Source organism: Giraffa tippelskirchi, chromosome 8 (assembly GCF_054371585.1).
Source record: "Giraffa tippelskirchi isolate mGirTip1 chromosome 8, T2T-mGirTip1v1.2.pri, whole genome shotgun sequence".
In the NCBI taxonomy this organism is placed as follows: Eukaryota; Metazoa; Chordata; class Mammalia; order Artiodactyla; family Giraffidae; genus Giraffa; species Giraffa tippelskirchi.
This window is the reverse complement of record NC_137282.1, coordinates 137,051,882-137,058,060: the sequence shown is the minus strand read 5'-3', so window position 1 is coordinate 137,058,060 and position 6,179 is coordinate 137,051,882.

Genomic DNA, 6,179 nt, shown 5'->3' with positions numbered 1-6,179 from the left:
GGAGATGACTAGAAAAATAAAGCTCTTGTTCCCCGACAGCCTGAGCTGGGTGTGTGAAGGCAGAGAAGCTTCTGGGTGCCTTGAGGATGGGCTAAAAAGACACTGAGGGAAGAAGTGTCTGATGAAACCTGGAAATTAGGCCCACATGACACAGAAAAGTTATTATTGACAGCAAAGAGCCAGGGCCACAGCCCTAGCAATGAGTGTGGAGTCAAACCAAACCAACCTCCCTATGTCACAGACCCAAGAGAATCCAGAAGAAACTGCATGAATCCAAAGTCTTCTCTCTCCATCATGCACTCAGAGACCATATGGCCAGAAAAGAGAGAGAAAACATCTAAGAGCCTGAGCGTTTAACCAAAAGGAAGTGAATGATCCCAAAGATGTTATTTAAACCAATGCTGATAGGGAGTTACATTGAAATGTATTAAACACTTGACCAAAACAATCAAAAGGGACTGAATATTGAATCAATGTGCTCTACAAGAAAGCATGATTTCATAAAGGTCGGAGATAATAAGAGACCACACTTCAGATTCATCCTGGCATGTTTATCCTATTGGTTAATTAGTTATTCGTCATGGTACTAAAAATCAAACAAACAAGACATTTAAGGAATAAAGAAGACATATATCCATAAGGGCATTTAAGACGGGACAAACAACAGCAAACAGGAGATGTCAACAAAATATTGGAAGCTTGAAAACAGATGGAACTTTGATAGCTGATCTGGAAGGCCAAATGAGGGGAAAACCAAGACTGTAAGTTGCACAACTAATCAGAAGAACACCAATTTCCACTATGAAGCTCTGGAAAGTTAAGGGATTGAAAAGAACATGCAAGTTAGTGTTATAAGTGGGTCTAGAAACAAGAGTTGAATTACTCACCCAGATCCAGCCACCCTTCAGTGGGTCAGAGCTTCCCTCTCCCAGCACAATGTCCGCTGGAGCTGAACCAGATGAGAGTAGAGTTTGCAGGATCCCAAACTGGCCTAAGAAGCTCTTTGTCTTTTGGGATAGAAGACCCTGATATGTGGGAACAGACAAGAAGTGGGGAACAGAAAGAAAGAACTGTAGGGAAGCTGTAAGAATTGGGAAGAATACAGAAAGAGGGAAGAATGGAGAGTTCATGTTGGACACCCTCCTAAGACCTAGTGACAAAATTCTGTCCTCTCGTGTGGAGGGAGAAAAAGAGAACGTCAGATACAGCAAGCACAAGCTCCAGGCCTCTGATTTGTAGTGTTTCAAGATATCGAAATAATTTATTAAACCTCCACGAAGGTCCATAGATAAATTGTCTTGGGTACATGGAGATGGCCTGTTAACCCTCGAGTTTGTAGCTATCACACAGATATTGGCCCATCCCACTGCAAATTAATAGGAAAGGAATAGGATTGAAAAGCAAACAACACCAAGCCATGAGTCAAATTTTTTGACTACACCTTTCCCTAAAATAACTAACAGCTTCCCCTTCGGATAAGAAAGAAAAATCTCTGATCCAAAAATTGTACTATTAAAATTATTATAGCAATTCCCCTGGTGATTCAGTAGTTAAGACTCCACGCTCCTAATGCAGGGACTGAATTTGATCCCCGGTGGAGAAGAAAGTGGCAACCCACTCAGGTATTCTTGCCTGGAAAATCCCATGGATGGAGGAGCCTGGTAAGCTACAGTCCATGGGGTCACAAAGAGTCGGACACGACTGAGCGACTTCACTTTCACTTTCAGGGAACTAGATCCCATGTGCCACAACTAAGATCCAGCACAATCAAATTAAAAAATAAAATAAAATAAAATATTATAGTTTTGTAGATAAAAGTAAGCATGGGGATTGGAGTTCCTAACATTAGTTTTTAATCTCTGCTCTAACACTCAACACTTAATGAGCACCTATTAGGTGTCAGACACTGTTCTAGACACTCGGGATGCAACATGGAAAGGATAATCAAGGTCACTTCCCTCAGATCGAGCTTAGATTCAAGCAAAGAGAGAGATAATATGTGAGGAAATGTATTGGGAAAAAAAATAATCATGATAATTATTACCGTGGAAATTGAATCTTATGTGAGAGGAATTTAGAAAGGAATGGGAAAAGTCCTGTTTGTGAAGATGACAGTTGACCTGCCCCCTGATGCAGCCAATCACACAAAATATCAGGAAAGAGAGTTCCAGGCAAAGCAACAGCAGGGGCAAAGGCTCTGATGGAGAAACCTGACAACCAAGGCCAGCGTTGATGGAGCACAGAGGGTAGAAGAAAAGCAAATGGAGGAATGTTGGCCAGGAAGCTACCTTAAAGAACTCGGATGTTATTCTAAATACAGGGAAATCCACTAAAGAGGCTTATGTTGGTGATTAACATACTCTTTTTTAATAACAAATAATGGACAAAGGAGGATTTGGCAAGAAAGGAAAATGAATAGAAAGGGTCAGTGAGATGTGTGGACTCCTAGCAGAGTGAAGTGTTGAAAGCAGAGACAAGGGAAGAAAGAGCAATAAGCAGCCATCTGGGTATGATGATGCAGCTGAAAATCTTGAATGAAGAGAGAAACATATGTATTGAATTTTGCAAGTCAGTAGAAAATAGAAAGAGGGCCCCTTGAGGAGAGGTGGGGGAGGCTACCCTTCATGCACAGAAGAGTGAGGACCCTTCCAAAATCTTTTATTATGACAAAGAGCAGAGAAATGTGGTAGAAGCCTTGGGAAGGAAGGAAACATAACAGCAAATATTACACTGACTGGGGAATTTCCAATAAAAGAAGCAGGCAATGGATGATGCTCAAGAACATGAAGGACCGCTCTGATAGTGTGTCGTAGAGGAAGGCATAGACCCAGGGGTATTTCACACAAGGTAAGTGTTGTTGTTCTTGTTGTTCAGGCGCTAAGTCGTGTCCGACTCTTTGCTACCCCACAAACTACAGCTGCAGCACGCCAGGCAAAGGTAAAGGTGAAGGGAACAAAAGGGAATATGGGCACAAAAATCTGTGAAATGTAGATCTGCCTCAAAATACAAAGAAGTTTCTCTGTTGATATCTTCTCAGTGAAAAATGTGCAGCAAGAGCCGGTAGAAAACATGGAAAGTATGAAGAGAAGAAAGTAGGAAGTCATTTTAAAAAGTGGGCAAGGGAATCAGGCAGGTATAAACCTCATCTCACAGCATTGTCATGCAGGAAATGTAGCTTTCTATAATCTTATATAACAGAACTTATCTTTACCCTAGGACTCCACTCCACTTGGTGGCAAAAGCTTGATGATGGTCAACTCAGGATCTTACTCTTTTCTTAAAGCTTACATTTGGCTTTTTGTTGTTGTTGTACCATACGTATTTTTTGATCTTAGTTCTCCAACCAGGTATCAAACCCATGCCTGCTGCAGTGGAAGGACTGAGTCCTAACCACTGGACTACCAGGGAGTTCCTACATTTGACTTCGAATATAGGTTGGGGCTTAGCACCAGGGCATGCAAGGTGTGCTTAGCACTTATGGAAATCTCTCTGGCATCCACCAAGATGTTTTTGTTCCTATGGGGTCTTGAATCCTGAGTTCACACACATCACTGTAGTTGTCCTTGATCTCTAGTTCCAAACCTCTTTCAAGGCCAGATTACCCTTAACTAACTTTGTCCTGCTATGAAACATGGGATTATTCCACTGCTCAAAGCGGGGATTCTAGAAGTGTTAATGCCAAGGATTAGGAGATGAGAAGAAGGAAACGATTATCCAATGTGTGGATATCAAGGAACTTATAGATCAGAGGGTGAACTGGTTCTTTTATGTGGATCATACAGTTACTATAAATGATGACAGAACTAGAGATGAAGAGCAAGGTAAGGATCCAGGAGTATAAGTCTTCAGGAAAAGAGAGGAAAGAACAGGAGGCCAGCCATCAGCAGTGAGGATTAGAATGATGAAATCGGAGTTAAATGCACTGAAGTTCAGAGGAGCTGGGTGTTTGCTTCTTTGTTTTCACTTGTTCATTTGTCCTGATGGAGGAAAGAAGAGAAATGGCTTGGAAGCAGCATTTGAGAGTCAGGGATACACCTGCATAGTTTTCTGGCCTTGAGGTTTATGAGAGGTGAGAGAGAGAGAGCGAGTCTTTATTTGAGAAAGGACTGAGAGACACCCTGTCCTCCCAGAAGAACATGGTTAAAGAAAAGGCGAGGTTGTGGAAGGAAGGTCCAGAGAACTACTTGAAGATAAAGACAACTCGGCAAATCACAGACCAGTGGAGAGAGGAAGCTGAGGACTGGGTCAGTGTAGGGGTTGTACAGAGAAGTGGGAGAGGAGCTACCAGTAATCACAGATGACAGGGAGGCTTAGATGTGTGGCCTTCCCAGATCATTTAAACCCCCTGAATGGCTTCTTTGGAGAGTGGGATGTATATATGCACTCCACTCCACACAGGGAGATGTGCAAGTTAAATGAAAGTGCTGGGAAATATTGATATGCCCAAGCCCAAGAGGTCTAGCATAGGATCAGACTTGGGCACCCCAGTCACCTAAATCAAAATACCATGAGACAAATATTACTCTAGAATCAAGCGTCACGTTGCATCTCAAATGTCCAAGAGCCGTGGAGTTTCAGGGGGAAGAGCAGGCAGGGAAATCTTTGGTGTCTACTGGGTGAGAGTTGGTGTGTGATGTGGAAACTCACCCGGGACTGGAAGATGGGGTAAAGTTAGTAGAGAGGGAAAAGAGAAGATTCCAGCTACACTGATCTTCAAGTATTTCCCTTCTTTGTTATCATCTCTTGAGGAATGAGAAACCCCTCCTTTTACACATGGTTGTTCTCTCTGAGTATATTGGAATAATGCTGTCTTTTATCACTCCCACCTTTTATGTAGATCTAATTTCCAGATCTAGTTTATTCAGAACTTCAAAGCCTAAAAGGATCATCTCTGTACTCTCTTTGACATCCCAACATCTACCAGGAAGTTTCCCTTTCACAAATCATTTTCCTCAACCATATCCCCCTTTTCATGTATTGCTGTTATTGTTGTTTAGATGCAAAACTGTGTCCAACTCTTCTGTGACCCCATGGACTGTAGCCCACCAGACTCCTCTGTCCACAAGACTTCCCAGGCAAGAATACTGGAGTGGGTTACCATTTCCTTCTCCAGGGGATCTTCCCAACCCAGGAATCAAACCTGTGTCTCCTGCTTGGCAGGCAGATTATTTACTACTGAGCAACCTTGGAAGCCCCTTAAAGAGAACTTTAGATATACATTTATTTTTTTAACTATAATATATATATATATTTATTACATATGACTCTATGGAATGTAGAGTAAATATTTAAGAGAATGAATTAGATCCAAATATATTGATCTAGTCCAAGAGGGCTACCCTTGATGTATATTTTTATTGTTGTTGAAGTACCATTGGTTTAATATTGTATTAGTTTCAGGTGTATGATAGAATGATTCAGTTATATTTTTCAGATTCTTTTCTCGTATAGGTTATTATAGGATGTTGAATATAGTTCCCAGTGCTACACAGTAAATCCTTACTGTTTATCTATTTTATATATAGCTGTGTGTATCTGTTCAGCCCAAACTCCTAATACATCCCTTATCCCTCTCCTCCCTTCCCCCTTTGGTGTCCATAAGTATTTTCGATGTCTGTGAGTCTGTTTCTGTTTTGTAAATAAATTCATTTGCCTTATTTTTCATATTCTATATACAATTGATATCACATACTATTTGTCTTTATCTGACTTACGTCATTTAGTTTGATAATCTCTAGTTCCATCCATGTTGCTGCAAATGGCAACATTCTGTTCTTGTTTATGACAGCAATATTCCATTGCATATATGTCCCACATCTTCTTTATCCATTCATCTGTCTATAGACATTTAATTTGCTCCATGTACTAGCTATTGCAAATAATGCTGCTATGAACATTGGGGTACATGTTAGGCATATATTTTCTATTAACGCATTAATAGAGCTTGATGCTGTATTTATTATAGAAAGATATTTGGTTCCAAATTATAAAACAATCAGGGACTATAAATGCAGAAGAAAGTCTTCAAATATTTCTTTTAAAACATGGGAATCTCTTCATTTTTCTTTGTAGTTCATTATTAAATTAAAAGTAACCACCTCCTATTTAGAGCTCACTATGTGCCAACCACTGGGTGAAACACTTTTCACATCTCACCTCGTTTAATCTTCATAAACATG